This window comes from Dasypus novemcinctus, chromosome 14 (assembly GCF_030445035.2).
Source record: "Dasypus novemcinctus isolate mDasNov1 chromosome 14, mDasNov1.1.hap2, whole genome shotgun sequence".
Classification (NCBI taxonomy): Eukaryota; Metazoa; Chordata; class Mammalia; order Cingulata; family Dasypodidae; genus Dasypus; species Dasypus novemcinctus.
Window position 1 is genome coordinate 96,942,473 of NC_080686.1, and position 16,189 is coordinate 96,958,661.

The following is a 16,189-nucleotide window of genomic DNA, read 5'->3' on the forward strand; positions in this document are numbered from 1 at the left end:
ATTTCTTCTGTATTCTCTCCAATTGTTGTCTTCATATTCTTAATCTCTTCCTTTACTCCATTGAATTGGTCCCTAATATATGTTTTGAGAGCTTTAATTACTTTTTTGAGGTTCTGCTCCTCTTCCTGGTTTTTAGTTTGTTCATTGGATTGGGCATGTTTTCCTGATTATTGGTTTGGTTTGTAGTTTTTTGTTGCTGTCTGGTCATCATTTTATCTTGACAGGTTTAATCAGTTGCTTAGCTTCTTTGTCTAGTTTGGGGTTTAATTAGTTGTTGTTTTTGTGTGGGTGTTAAGTCTTCTCTTTGTCACTTTGTTCTTCTTATTCTATTTCCTTGTTGTTGACTAAGTTCACTTGAAGGAAAATATTAGGGCTAGAGAAAGCAAAAGGAGTAAGAAAAGAAAATGAATAATAGTAGATTGATAGTAAATATTAACAGAGGAACCATGTGAGATCTAGGAGAATGGATATTAGAGCCATGTAAGCTCTGTAGAGTTATAACAGTTAGAAAAGTAGAGTATCTATAATGAGACAGTAAACTGAATATGTGGAGGAATATAGTGTGAATTAAAAGGCCAATGTGTAAAGGAGAGAGGGAAGGAGAAAAGAAAGGACAATAATATATAGAGTGAATATAAGACAGAAAACAGAACAAAGGTATTAGAAATAAAAAGTCAGAAAAATAGGGGGGCAAACAAAGAGAGGTGTAATGTAAGAAAAACAATCAATGATGGAGGATAGAAAGATGTAGAGGAAAGGGAATAGTGTTGGTGGCCAAAATCAATACAGACAGAAAAGAGGAAATGGAGGATGAAGAAATACAGCAAGTGTGAAGTGCTCCCTGCAGCACCTAATATAAAAAGAATAAAAAAGAAGAGAAAGAAAGACAAAAATGGAAAAAAGGGACAAAAGGAGGGGGGAAGCAAGCAAGAAAAAGAAATAGAGAAAAAGAGAAAAAAGAAAGAATAAAAGGGCCTTGGGGGGATAAAGAGGAAGGAAAAACAAGAACACAAACCAACAAAATACCAGGCAAAGTTTCAAGCAAGGAATCCTCTTTGCAGTTAAATAAAATGCTTAGGGATCTGACATTCCCCCTTTCTCCCTTCCTTACTTCTGTGTCTCCCAGGGCAGCAGGAAAGCTGCCTGAGAGGTCTGGTAGGAGATGCAAGTGGGTCCTGTTGAACCAGTTCCACACAGAATACAGTGACCCTTGATTTCCAGATAGAGAGCACCCACACCTCACCAGGAACTCCAAGTATGCTATTGGATGCTTGGAAATCACCTCTTACAGTCCCTCTCCTTTAGGTGTGCTACAGGAGGGCTAGTTGATTTTCTTACTCCACCTTCTCCCAGACGAAGTTTCCTATCCCAGGGTATTTAGGTGAATTGGGCTTTCTCAGCAGATTTGCCAGTCCTTTCTTCCCTGGCTCTCCCCAAGCCAGCTGGTATGTTCCTCCAAGTGAAAAAAAAAACAAAAAACGAAAAAAGGGGGTGGTGATCACCAGAAAATTGAACTGGTATTAGCCAGGCCCCCCTGCTGCACCCCCCACCAAATCCCTCCCACCCATGGAATCAGTCCAAAACTGGAGGGCTAGGGCAATCCCAGACCTCTGGGAGCGCTGGACTCGGGAAAGGGAAGTCCAGGACACTGCAGACCCAGGGTACGTAGGTCCGTGGAACACGGGCTACAGGGGCTCAGGGGACAAGGACTTGGGGACCATGCACCTGGGGACTATGGGGCCCAGGAATGCTGCCACACAACTGACAGTTCTCAGGGAACACTGCAGCTGCCAGCCCTAGGGGGAAGGGTCCCACCAGCCCACAGCTTCCGACCTCTGTACTTGTGAGCTGCAATTCTACCTTTAGCAAGCACTGCCTCCGTCACTGTCTCTCCAGATCGACGTCCATACACCCTCTACCCTGCAAGCCCGCGAGACAGCCCACTCCGGCAAGACTCCAGCCCCACTCGGCCGCCTCTTCGCAGGAGAGGCCGTAAGATGCATGCATTCAGATGCCAGCTTGCCCCGCCTCCTCCAGGAGCGTCTTGAGCACAACCTACAGTCAGGTGTTCAGAAAATTGATTCATAAACAAGTAGAGAGATGGAGAGATGGATGGAGAGATTGATAGACCGATGGAGAGACAGAATGGAAGGTATGACAAATGTGGCAAAATCTTAAAATTGGTGAGCCCAGGCGTCTGGGGGGAGTTCTTTGCATGGAGATTTATTGGTTTTTCTTTTTAAGATTTATTTTTTATTTATTTCTCTCCCCTCCCCCCCCCGGTTGTATGCTCTCTGTGTCCATTCGCTGTGTGTTCTTCTGTGTCCGCTTGTATTCTTGTCAGCAGTACTGGAAATCTGTGTCTCTTTTTGTTGCATCATCTTGCTGCATCAGCTCTTCGTGTGTGCGGCACCATTCCTGGGCAGGCTGCACTTTTTTCGCATGGGGCAGCTGTCCTTGTGGGGCGCACTTCTTGCGCAGGGGGCCCCCCTACATGGGGGACACCCCTGTGTGCCACGGCACTCCTTGCGTGCATCAGCACTGCGCATGGCCAGCTCACCACACGGGTCAGGAGGCCCTGGGCTTGAACCATGGGCCTCCTGTGTGGTAGGTGGATGCTCTATCCATTGAGCCAAATCCGCTTCCCAGATTTATTGTTTTTTAATTGCCTTGTAAGTCTGAAAGCATTTCTAAGTTAAAAAAAAATTCTTTTTAAAGGATTCTTCTCTGGTGGAGAAAAGCGAGAGCCGCGCAGCCCATGCCAAGGCTGCCTGAGCAGAGCAGGGCTTTGGCCGTTCCAGAGCGTGGGCTCCATGGGCCGGGGTCTGGCCTGGCTCCTTACCAGCTCGGTGACCTTGGGCAAGTAGCATAAGCTCTCTGAGCTTGAGGTTGTCCATCTGAAAAAAGAGGGGGATACTAGCCCCCTGTCTAGAGATGTCAGTGTAGTGCTTGGGCAATGGTCATGCAGACGAGGTGCCCGGCTCCCTGCTCTCCAGCAGAGCCCCCCATGCCACTGAGTGCACCCCTCTGCCCAGAAGACAGGGCTGCCCTCCCCAGCCCATAGGGCCTGCTGGGATGTTTCCACAAACCATTTCCTCCCGTCAGGGGGGTGGGCCTCTTGGTTCCCAGCTGGTGGGTGCATCGGGGAGCTGGAAAAGCAGAGCTGCTTCTTGGTTTGGGGGTTTATGCCTCCAGGCACAGCCCATGAACCCTTCCTGGCAGAGGGGCCCTTTCTGCATCCCCAGAGGAGAAGCCAAACCAGATTCCTGGGTAGGGGCTGACTGGTGAGTCTCCAGGCCCAGACGTTGGGTTTCCCCAACGGGGAAGTGGAAAATAAAACCCTTTAAAGAGCTACTTGAAATCAAAGAGGAAGAGCTGATGGAGCTGGGATCCAACAGTGTGAGGGCCGAGGGAGACGTGGCTGATAATAGCACAGCAGTGAACTTTCATAGAACGATTGCTCCCTCCTTCTCTCTCTGTGAACACCTTCCCGAAGGCTGGGAAGGTGGGAGCTGAGGGCAACGTGATTTCAGAAGAGAAGAGGAAACAACCTCAGTTTGAGTCCCAGACACGGCTTCCAGGCGGTCACTTCCCATCACCTTCTCCCCGTGGCCTCCCCCAGCTCTGGGGCCTGCTCTTCCTTTCCTTGCCCTCTCCTCTTTTGCCACAGCTTGCTGTCTCACCATTAGAAGATGGCAGCGAGGAGAAGGGCCAGCACCTGGCCCTTGTGATGCATACTTCCAGCCATCTCCCACTTAGCAGCTTGCACCATCCTCGGGTCCCGTGCCACGCATGTGGCAGCCGAGGAAGCTGTCGTACCTGACGTGCTCATCTGAGAGCCTCGCCATCCATGCAGGCACCCAGCTCTGCTCCTTGGGGGAGACTGGAGAGAAATCAATGAAAGTGTCCTGCTCTCATTGCGATGGAGGATAGCAGGGAAGCACTGGGTGGACCTCCTGTGCCACCTGGCCTGAAGAGCCCAGGTCAGGGTCAGCAGGCTGCTTGGAGGAGGACAAGAACCACAGAGCTTGAGAGGCCGCGGGAGCTGGACGGGAGGAAAAGGGAGCATTTTGGCAAGGTCAGCCTGGCAGTCAGGGTCGAAGAGGAGGGATGGAATCAAGGAGGCGGAGAAGTTCCCATGGACTTGCTGAGGCTGGGAGAGGGTTTCTGGAATCCACACTATGTGGAGAGGACACAGGGGGGTGGCCGGAGAGTTTAAACATTTTCAGGATAATCACAGCACTTAACACTGACGGAGCATTTTCTAGGCACGACGTCCCCAGATGATTTCTGGGCCATCTTCTGGCTGACCTCACAAGACACCAAGACACAGACTTTCCGACGGGTCCCTCCCTGCAAAGGGGCCGTGGAGGCCAGGGTCTCGGGCCACAGAGCTCATCAGGGGTTCGGCTCCACCCAGGCGATTTGACTCCAGCACCCACACTATTAACCACTGCAAAGGGGACTCGGGAGGTTTCGTGGTCCTGAGGTGACAGTTCTGGAAAGCTCCTTATCAGCTCTGTGGAGCATTTGTCAGAGGGAGAGCTGGAGGCAGGGAGCACTTAGGAGCTTTGCCCTGGATCAGATAAATGAACAGAGAAGCAGGTAGAAATGTTTCTGGCATAAGTCTTGAAGCCAAACTCAGCATGTAGATGCAGTGCATTTCCCCCAGCGTGGGACATGACACCCAGGGATAAGCATCCCTGGCACTGAGGGATCACTACCAAATACCAGCTGAAGATGCAACTAGAAAATGACCTTGAATTAAAGGTTCAATGCGGATCAGCAGAATATCTCTGTCTACATATAATATTACTTTAAAATGCTCTTTGACCTAATGTAAGGGGGAAATGGAAAGGAGAAATGAGTTTATATGGCTATGAGTCTCTAAAAAAGAGTCTGGAGATTGTCAGAAGGATTGCCCTTATGCACAACTGAGCAGAGTCTAAGAGACAGATAAAGTAGATACAACCCCAGGTATTGGTTCTTTTGAGGGATAAAGAGACCCACGGGTTCTATGGCCATGGCAGATGGGGTTCACTGCCATGTCAGATGGCCCTTCTTTGGAGCTGGTGTTTCTGCGTGATGGAACTGGACTCAGATGGGATCTCTTTTCACAAGACTTTCATGCTACTTTACTGGAATTGTAGTTGGTGTTGGGGTTTAAGATATATTTAGGGGATTTGAATCTCTGGATTGACAATATGATAGCCAGGCCCTGAGCCTCAACAGACTTTAGCTCCTACACTCTGATTTATTGAACTTACCCCACTCAGCTAACATGGAGTTGAAGAAGGTCAACCACCACAACATGGAGCCTAGAGTGCCTACAACTGAAAGCAGGAGGATTGCATCCAGTATCCATGTGGAATCTAAGCCCCCACTTGACATAGATGTGCAATGGACACAACCAATCCAATGTCCACAGAGAAAATGTGGCATTGGTGTGGGAGGGGTGGCCATGGTGGCTGCTGGGTGCGGGGAATGGGAGGAAGAGATGAGATGGGGAGGCGTTTTCGGGACTTGGAGTTGTCCTGGGTGGTGCTTCACGGACAACTACGGGACATTGTAGATCCCCCCGGGCCCACTGGATGGAACGTGGGAGAGTGTGGGCTACGATGTGGACCATTGACTATGGGGTGCAGTGATGCCCAGAGATGTACTTACCAGGTGCAATGGATGTGTCATGATGATGGGAGAGAGTGTTGCTGTGGGGGGAGTGGGGGGTGGGGGTGGTGGGGTTGAATGGGACCTCATATTTTTTGAATGTAATATTTTTTTTAAAAAATGAATTAAAAAAAATACATCAAAAAAAAGAAAGAAATGTTTCTGGCATAGAGTGGCTGGGCCTGGCAATAAACTGGCAGTGGGGGAGGAAGGAGAAAGGAGAAGGGACGGTTGGGTTGGCAGCTCAGGCAGCTGTGTGGGTGCCACAGCCTCTCCTCGGGAGGTCGGGGTGCTCGAGAAGGCCCTGGGTGCAGGGGGTGCTGGGGAGGACAAGGGGCCTGCCCGAAGAGGCAGAACAAGCTGGCAGGCCAGGGCTGACCCTAGACCAGGGATCTCCTTCCTCGCCCTTCCCAGCTGGCCTTTTCTGCTCAGGGTGTGACCTGCCTTGTGGATCACCGGAGGGGTGAACCTAGACCTAGAATGGTCCTTGCTCATCCTTCCTCCCTCCCTGCCCCACAGGCTGCTGGCTCAGCTCCGTGGACCTTGCCTCAACTGTCCACCTGGCAGGTCTCGATTCCAGGTGCTTCTTCCCAGGGGAACTCTAGAAACGGACATTTCTGCAAGAGGCTGGGGGACAGTTTGAAAGCTCTCAAAGTCTGCTGGGCAAGGCCCCAGGAGCTCACCCCTCAGCTCTTTCACCTTTCTCTTCCATAACAGTTATACCTGGGGCCGTAGCTACCTGCCCATAACTTCCTTTCCCATCCCTGCCCCTTGCTAGATGGAACCCTTTTCTCCAATACCCCCTTTTCCTGCAGGTCAAGGGCCACCAGGACTGTGTGAGGCAAGCAAGACATTCATGCCAGGCACACAACGTTTAAGGCATGACAAAATACTCAGGAATCAAGCTAATCCACATTTTCAAGAAATATTTTTGAAATCAAAATGAATGCAACAAATCCATGATGAGCAAAATATGGAAATATTTAACAAAGGCAAGATTTGACCCTGTGCTGCCTGCTTGACACTGCCTCACTCTCATCCTTATTCTGGTCCCTCTAGATCCTGTCTTTATTTTGATATTTTGTGCATGATGGATCTTTTGCATTCATCTAGATTGTTTAAAATATTGAATTAAATATTATTTAGCTCGATTGCTGATTTCCTTGAAGGCTTCTTAAATTTTGCACATGAGATGAGGCCCTCACCCTGTTCCCAGCTTCCCTGCCCTGCTTAGGACTCAATGGACGAGAAGCCAGGATTTCACTGCAGGTTCTGGATGAGGGTTTGCCTCTAAGAAGGTGTAGCCTATGCTTTGGACTCAGGGCAAGGGAGGGAGCTAGTGGGGGGGAAGGCCGGGGGTCAGGTGGAGGGAGTGGGGTGCAGTGGAAAGCCTGACTGTGGTGGCAACTTTCCACAGAGATGGCCAATCTGGCACCTAACTCTAACTCTAAGCAGCTGATCAGTTTGTTTTTGAAATCTCGTTAGGGCTCAAGACACACGTATTTGTTTCTCAGAGCTGCCGGAACAGATTGCCACAAACTTAATGGCTTAAAACAACAGAAACCTCTCCTCTCGGAGTTCTGGAGGCTGGCAGTCCTAAATGAAGATGTTGGCAGAGCTGTCCTAGGGGAGAATCCCTTCTCGCTCCTTCTGGTGGCCTCAGACTTTCCTTGGCTTGTGGCTGCTTCGCTCACATCTCTCTTCATCTCCACATGTTCTTGTGTCCTCCTGTCTTCTTACAAGGATGCCAGTTGCTGGATTTAGGGTCCAGACTAAATCTGGGATGATGTCATCTCAAGATCCTTAACTAATTACACCTGCAAAGATCCTATTTCCAAACAACATCACATTCTGAGGCTTTAAGTGGACTTGAATTTGGGGGGACACTATTGAACCCCCCACAACATATTTACTAGATGAGTGAGGAAAAGAATGAATGAGTCCTCACCTGCATCTTTAATTACTTTTAGAAATCTTCCCATAGAACTCTCAGAATCTTTTCTCACATCACAAGTACAGATTTTATCTCATTACCCTTTTCCTTAATTCTGAAGATGTTGGAAGAGAATATTCTGCCTTGGGCTGAAACATTGCACAGGTTAGTGCAATGATCAATTAGGAACAGTAGTAGTAACTGAAAGTATAGCAGCCTGATTAATTGAGATGCTGCACATAAATTTCATATATTGAACAAGTGTGAACAGATGGGATCAGCCTTCTCTGCAGTATTGATGTCACCCAGGTGCAAAGAACTGGTCTCCCTGGGCGGGTCACTATGAAGCATGAAAGCAGAACAAAAAACAACATAGAATCCAAAAGAGGCAAGAGGAGGAGAAGCCAGAGGGGAGAATTGGGCTGTTTCCATAGCACACCTGGTTAAGGGCATCATCAGCCACTTTGTGAGAAGAAATTTGAGTTAGGACAAGTAAAACTTTAAAAGGTATTGCATACTAATTATTTTATTAGGCTCAAAGTAACTTCATATTAATATAATTTATGTGTTTATTCATTCATTCATTTTTTATTGGGATGATTAATTCATTCTCAATTACTCCTTTGATGTCTTCCTAACGTCTTAAGGAAAGGGAGCCCTAGCTGTGGGTAATTGGTATTGATTAGTCAGCCACTAAATAAAGCCTGAAAAAATTCCAGTGCCTACGTTGGGAGAACCAGCTAATGAATTCCTCCTTCAGAAAGATGCCCGAACCAGGCTTGTTCAGGGAAGTGGGTGCACTGCGCCCTGCCAATAGCCGCCCCAATGTGTCTGAACTTCTACCACGTGATGCCCCAGCCAGAGCACAGAGGGATTGAGCTCAGCCCTTGTCCTCCGTGAGGGGCAGTGAGGCAGGCATGCATCTCAGCCTTAGCTGCCATGAGGAGAAGCCATGGGAGGCTTTGTGCAAAGGACAGGGTGAAGGCCTGATGAAATCCACTTCAGGTGAGGAGTCAGGGACACTGGGGGTTGGGGAAATCTTCACGGAGTTGGCCGTTTGAACAGTCTAGAAGGAATGTTGGCCATAGGACAACAGCACACATAAGGGGCAGCTCAGTAGCCTTTGAAGGATAGTGCTCCCCTCTTCCTAGTAGTTTGCCTGGTTGAAAAGTCCAGAAGGACATTCCAGGAGGAGAAATCCTGAAAGTGAGGATGCTGTGCCTGGGAGAGTTGGGTTTCCTCAGAGTTCTGGGACTGGAGGTATGAAATGGTAAGAGGACTGGGGCAGTTCGAATTTGGTGAATCCCAAGAAAAAGATTATGTTCTGGAACTAATCCTCTCCTGTGGGTGTGAGACCATTTCAATTTGACTACGTCAGTGAGGTGTGGCTCAGGTTGAGTCTCTGCCCTCTTGCTGGGTCTGATATAAATGGAGACACAGAGAAAGACACAGAGAGAGAAAAGAGAAAGGAGAGAGAGAGATGTGGAAAGGTAGAGAGCCCTGAGAGGTTGAGAGAGGTCCTGGAGTCTGGAATCAGTAGAGCACGCATGGAAAGAGGCCCTGAGGGACTGACCCAGGGAGCAGCTCGAGGCTGAGGAGACCAGAGCCATATGGCTGAACTCAGGAGGAAAGTGGAGCAGCTGAGACTGAGCACAGAGGCCTGGAAAGAGACAAGCCCTATGCCTGGTCATCCACAGCTGGGCCCCTGGAGACAGTGAGCCCGGAGGGGAAGGCAGGGACCTCAGCAGAGATCGGCCGCCATCTTGCTTCACCTCAGGATCACCAGGAGCTGACTTTGGTGAGAAAGCGTCTCTGCTGGTGCCTTGATTTGGACATTTCATGGCCTTAGAACTATAAGATTTTACCCTAATGTATTTCCCATTATAAAAGCCAGCCCATTTCTGGTACTTTGCATTGGTAGCTCTGTGGCAAACTAAGACTGATGTTGGTACATAAAGTGTCCCAGAGGCCTCATTAAGGGGACTTCCTCTTGTCTTGAAAGGCAGTTTGTCATAAGAGCAACATAGAGAGATTTGCATTTTGGACACCTGGGTGGCTGAGCTCATGGAGGATGTATTTGAGTGAGAAGACAGCTCTGGTTGCCTTGAGGTCAAGGAACTTGGTGTCCCCTCACTTGGGACTCCAATTTCCTGGGATTGTCAGGTGGCATCTCTTTTCTGCCCCAGCCATTTAGAAGGGTTGGCCCCCAGCCTCTCTTCCAGGGAGCTATTCCGGTGATCATTTGCAATGTGTGCCTGATACTGCACTGGGTATGTCCATGTTGAATCTCCCATGGATTGGCACAGGAGTTGGTCATCCTGACACTACATTGAGAAGAGAAATGGAGGCTCTGAAAGATTAAGCTACTGGCCCAGGCCACAAAATAAGGGTCAGAGTTGGGCAGTTTGGGACAATAGCATCGCTAGTTATGGCTTGTGCGCTCAGAATGTTTCAGAGTTTTAAAAAATAATCTTTCAACATATTCATTCCTAGGCCAACCCTTGGAAGTGACCAGGGCAAAGATTGTCACCCTTTTACAGGTTATAAAGGTGAAGTTTTATAATTTTCATTGGATATGTACATAGGAAATGAAAAGCTATGCCATAAATATAGATCTCCTGACTTCAAAGTTTGATGCTCTTTCCATAGATATACATTAGCCTGATAATCCCTCCCTCCCTCCCTTCCTTCTTTTTTTCCTTCCTCCCTCCCTTCCTCCTTCCCCTCCTCCCTCTCTCCCTCCTTCTCTCCCTCCCTTCCTCACCTTCCTTCCCTCCCTCCCCCTTCCCTCCTTCCTTACTTCCTTTCTTTTTTCTGTATGGTCACACATTCATCCATCACACATTCATTGAATAATGTGAGCTTCTACCTTAGACTCTGGTGTCATCAGCTAGCTGATACAGGTCCTCTAGCACTTGAGTTGAGAGCAACAAATATTAGATTGATGCAAAAGGAAATGCGGTTTTGGACCGTGAATTTTAAATCATTATAACTAGGCTCAAACACTTCTTTATTAATCAAAATAGTAACCATTAATATCAACATATTTTTGCCAATGAGAAATGAGTTTATTTATTCTTGTAGTGTAAAAACCCATGCTTAAGTCTTCGACAAACTCTTGGAAAGCATTTTCTGCATCCTGCTGGTTGTGGAAGCATTTTTCCTGTGAAAAGTTTTTGAGATGTTTGAAGAAGTGGTAGTTACTTGACAAGAGGTCAGGTGAAAATGGCAGATGAGGCAAAACTTCATAGCCCAATTTGTTCAACTTTTGATGCTTTGGTTGTGGGACATGTGGTCGGGCACTGTCGTGGAGAAGAATTGGGCCTTTTCTGTTGACCAATGCTGGCTGCAGGCATTGCAGTTTTCGGCACATCTCATCGATTTGCTGAGCATGCTTCTCAGATTTAATGGTTTCTCCAGGATTCAAAAAGCTGTAGTGAGTCAGACTGGCAGCAGAACTCCAAACCGCACCATGACCATTTTTTGGGTGCAAGTTTGGCTTTGGGAAGTGCTTCGGAGCTTCTTCTCGGCTCAACCATTGAGCTATTCATTGCTGGTTGTCACATAAAATCCACTTTTTGTCACACATCATAATCTGATCTAGGAATGGTTCACTGTATTCGCGTAGAATAAAGAGAAGATGACACTTTAAAACCATGCTTCTTCGATTTTCGGTCAGCTCATGAAGCACCCATTTATCGAACCTTTTTACCTTTCCAATTTGCTTCAAATGCCGAACAACCATAGAATGGTTGACGTAGAGATCTTCTGCAACTTCTCGTGCACTTGTAAGAGGATAAAGCTTCAGTGATTGCTCTGAATTGGTCGTTGTCAACTCCCGATGGCTGGCCGCTACGGTCCTCATCTTCAAGGCTCTCATCTTCTTTGCAAAACTTCTTGAACCACCATTGCACTGTATGTTCGTTAGCAGTTTCTGGCCAAATGCATTGTTGATGTTTTGAGTTGTCTCTGCTGCTTTATGACCCATTTTGAGCTCAAATAAAATCGCTCAAATTTGCAGTTTGTCTAACATCATTTCCATATTCTTAAATAAATATAAAATAAACAGCATGTAATAAGTCATTAGCAAAAAAATATGAAGCAGGAAGTGCATATTATGATATACAACATAACCACATTTATTTAAGAATGTATTCCAATATCAAAAGGCAAATTTCAACACTGCAAAACTGCAATTACTTTTGCACCCACCTACTATTTCTTTTGCAGCTTCTATGTGCCTGGAATTGTCTGAGCACTGGGGATCCCATGATGTGATCTGGTTCTTGTGCCAGAGATCTGTCTCATGCAATAACCAGATGAGCAAACTAGCAATTACGGTGTGCTGAGATAAGTGCTAGAAATGAGCTGAGTGCATACCCTCTGAAGGCCTAATTTCTCCTCATTGCAAAATTGATGCTTTACTTCTACACTTATTTCCAGTTCTGACACCCCTATGCGCTTGTGTTTTCAAAATGAAAAGTCACAGAAAGTTGTGCGGCACTTGCTGTCTTGTGTCAATGCTCTGATGGAATGCTTAAGCTCTCCACTGACTTCTTTCTGGAACTCTTTAATAAGAAAATACATTTGTGAAAGTTTATATTTTAAAGACTTAATATCCTATGAACTGATAATAAACTCTACATAGAAAAGTTACTCAAATTATGGAGCTCTTTATGTCAATGTATCAAAGAATGCTTCACCACATCCTCAGTGTCTTACAAAATTAAATAATAAATACTTTCAAGGCAGGTGGTAAATATTTATATGAGGCAGTAACATTTGATTTACTCATTAAAGTGTTTGAAGAAGAGGAAATTAAGAAGCATCAACATAAGCATAGGAAAAAATAAAATAAATGTTAAAGAAATCGAATGAAATATTAATAGTTGTTTCTGAGGGGGGAATTATACAGAATAGCAGCTCTATATGGCAGGAGAAGGATAGAGAGATTGAGAGGTGACTTTTAAGGGTTAGAGTTTTTTGTTTTTGTCACTTTTTTATTCTATTATTATTATTGGAGAAATGAAAACATCCTAATAGTGATTGAAATGATGAATGTACAACTCTGTGATTATACCAAATACCATTGATTGTACACTTTGGATGGATGGTATATTTTATGAATATGTATCAATAAAATTGATTCAAAAAAAGGAAAAAGAAGTGAGTTGTTAAACACTCAAACACCAGAAGTAGGTTAAAAAAAGTTATTTGACTAAAGTAAAAAAAAAATTACTTTTATCATTAGGAAAACATAAAATGTAAATGGTTGTAAAGTTTGCATTGCAATACCTGCCTTGGACACATACTCTACTTCAGTACAGCCTGGTCTATAAGGCATAAATAAGAATTCAAGACTTTTCCACCTCCATTGGATGCTGTCCCTGAGCTGTAGAATTTCAGTATGGTGCTATCTCCCTCCTGATCCAATTTAGAAATCTGGGTTTTTCCAGTTCCATTCTCAAGCCCACTTGATACTCCTCAAATGTTCATGTTTTCCTTGCCCTTTCCCATTTCTAACCTTCATTAAATGCTCACATTTGAGTCATTTACTTGTCTCATCCTAGACTGGGAGCTCCTGAAGGAGAGAGGTTACCTTGTTCCTCACTGGTTCCCAACCAGGCACCTGCCCACACGAGGTCACCAGCCCATTTGATGGATGTACGCATGGCTAATACCATAGAATGGTTCACTCACCAGCTATCTCAATAACCCCTTCCCTTGTCTTCTCTTGTAGAGGCTGGAAGGTTAAATATTTTCTTTCCCAGTTTCCCTGGCAACTAGGAGTGGTTAGGCAACACAGCTTTAACCAATAAGATGTTGGCAGAAGCCCCTAGGAAGTCTTCCATTCCTAAATAAAACAGCAAAATCTCATGAAGAGAAAGGCATTTACCTTTCCACCTTCCTCCTTCTTCCTGAGATGCTGGCATGCTGCTTGCAATGTGCATGTGTGCATGTGGCAGTCATCTTCCCCCCACGAGTCTCCAGCACAAGGATGAAGGCCAATCACTGGACTGGCAGAGCATGAGGAGGGCTGGAGCCTGGCTCCCTGGAGCCATGCTGAACATTCAGATTGGCTCTGAACCACTGGGCTTCTTGTATTGGCAGATGCACAAATCCTTTTTGCTTATGCTGCTATAGTCAGAACTCTGTTACAGTCAGCAGACCCCTTAAATCACTGATACCACATAAATGAATGGAGGAACCACAAATGAACAGGTGAGATGTAGAAAGGGCATTGGGAAAGCACCAGTGTTTAACATGGCCCAATGGTGGGTGCCAATGGTGAGGGCCAGTGGTGAGGCCTTTTGTTTGGGATTATCCAGGACCAATGGGGAAGCCTGTTCAGAATTATCTGGGGCCTCCTCTCAGCCCTGGAAAGAGTCCCAACTAGGACTCAAGGTCAAGGTCAAGGTCTTGGTGGAGTCTTTCAGCCATGTTGTCTGTCAGCCATGTTTTCTGTTTGCCACGTTGTCGGCCATATTTTCTGTTTGCCATGTTGTCTGTCAGCCATGTCGTGGCTCATCTTCTCATTTCCCTGTACTAAACTGCCTCAAATCCCTCCTTCAGAGAGTTCATGCCCTTATTCTTAAGGGGGTGCTGAAGGCAATAACCATTTTTCTGTAGTTACTTCCTGCTGGTTAAGGTAGTAGTCCCTGCCTGGCAGGGCATAAACCTCTCTGGATTCTATTGTGGTTGAGGAAAGATTGACCCAGCACACTGGTTGGACCTGGATGAAATTCCCACATAACTAATAAGGCATTGATTCTGTAAGAAATAAACTTAATTAGAATTTTGAAGATATATGGTCCTATTAAAAGAATAAAGAAGATGGTGATAGGTGGACCCAAAAAGGGGGCCAGCCATGACATACTGGGCCATGAGAGTGAGAAAGGCCAGGTGCCTTCAAGAGGCTGCATCCTCCCAGAGCTGATGGGAAACAGCATTTTTCCTTGAGTTCTTTTATGCTGTTGGTTAACTCTAGGGGAAAATTGTGGTAGACCTGTTGGGTTTAGGTATAAACTTCTAACCCCAGTTCCCACAGCAGTGGTTTTGCTCTGGACAGCCAGGAGAGGTATGGAGGGAGGCACTGCCCTAGGCATAAACTCACAAAGAAAGTATAGGCAACAACAAGACAAGCATATGGCAAACAAAATAAAGAGAGTACTTGAGAGCCATTCTTTTATCTTATAGACACATTCATTAACTACTTAGAAAATGAATTAAATTTACCAAGACTTTTAACATGTTCAATATCCCTCTGCATATGATCTATTCATCGGGCATATAGATACAGCACTTAATACAAATCAATGCACAGGTTGCTCTTTGAGTTGGAATTAATAGATCTAAGCTCTAGGTTTACAATACTATACATGTTATCTCTTCATGGGAGCAGGCCATAATGCCAATTTTGTTTCAGTTTTACTCTAATTGATCTTGAAAGGCTTGGGCTCTTAATTTTATTTTTAATTTGTTCACACTCTCTCCCTTTTCTTATTCCCTTCAAAATGATAATATACTGCTACTAGCCATCTATACCAAGAAAACTATAAAGACCCAAAACGTTTTTGTAGATTGCACAGAATGTTTTGTAAACTCTTCGAGTGCCAGTCCAAAGTATGTCTTTCTCTAAATTTGAAGGTACAGAGGCTATGAGGGGGAGGGACTGGCCAAAACCCCTCACATTTCTCTACAGTCTCTCTTTTATAAGCGTGCTGCTCTGGGCTGAGCATGTAGAAGGTATTCACTTCATTGACTAGTTAATAATAATGAGACCCAAGTGTTTCTTGATTGGGATGTCTCCCTTCCTTTACTGTAAGCAGACATGGTATAATCTAACTTATCCCAGGACAATTTAGACAAAAGCACCATCAATTCCCTTTCGCCTTTGTCTAACCCTGGAATTTCCTGGGTTATTGATTTTTGCCTGACACAAATGTAGAGGGGATATGTCACACTCTAAAGAAATCCCATTCGAGGAAACAGATCAATAGGCTGATGATTCACATTACAAAGGGGTCTAGGCTAGTGATTTGAATAATTGGTTGTAGAAAAATGGATGACTATAGAGAGGCAATCTGGCCTGGTGGGAGAAGTCCCCTGGCTTCTGAGCTGACTCTGTCTCTTACAATCTATGTGATCTTTTTAAGCTCCTTATCTAATAATAATGGTATATAAGTAAAAAGAAGAGTAATAGTAGCAATGATAATGGTGATGATGTTAATTTAACCTCAGAGGGTTGTTTTGTGAACTACTTACAATGAATTAAACATACCTAGAACACTGCTTAACTGCTCTTGCTATAGAAACAAATAGTAGCTATTAATATTTTGACTCTGGGAAATTCTCACATAGGAAGAAGAAGAAAGGGCTTTGAAGAACAATTAGGTATGCTCAGTGACCTCTGCTTCTGTGTATGAGCAGGGACAAAACAGGCTTAGAAAACCATCTCTGTGAAACCCGGTCCCAGGTTTGCCTGCCTGCTCTCCCCTTACTTTCTTTGGACTCTGCCTTTGAGTTGTCCTGTCCTGGCCAGGAAAGAGGCTTCTTTTCTCCAAGGATATATAAAAAACTATGATGGTC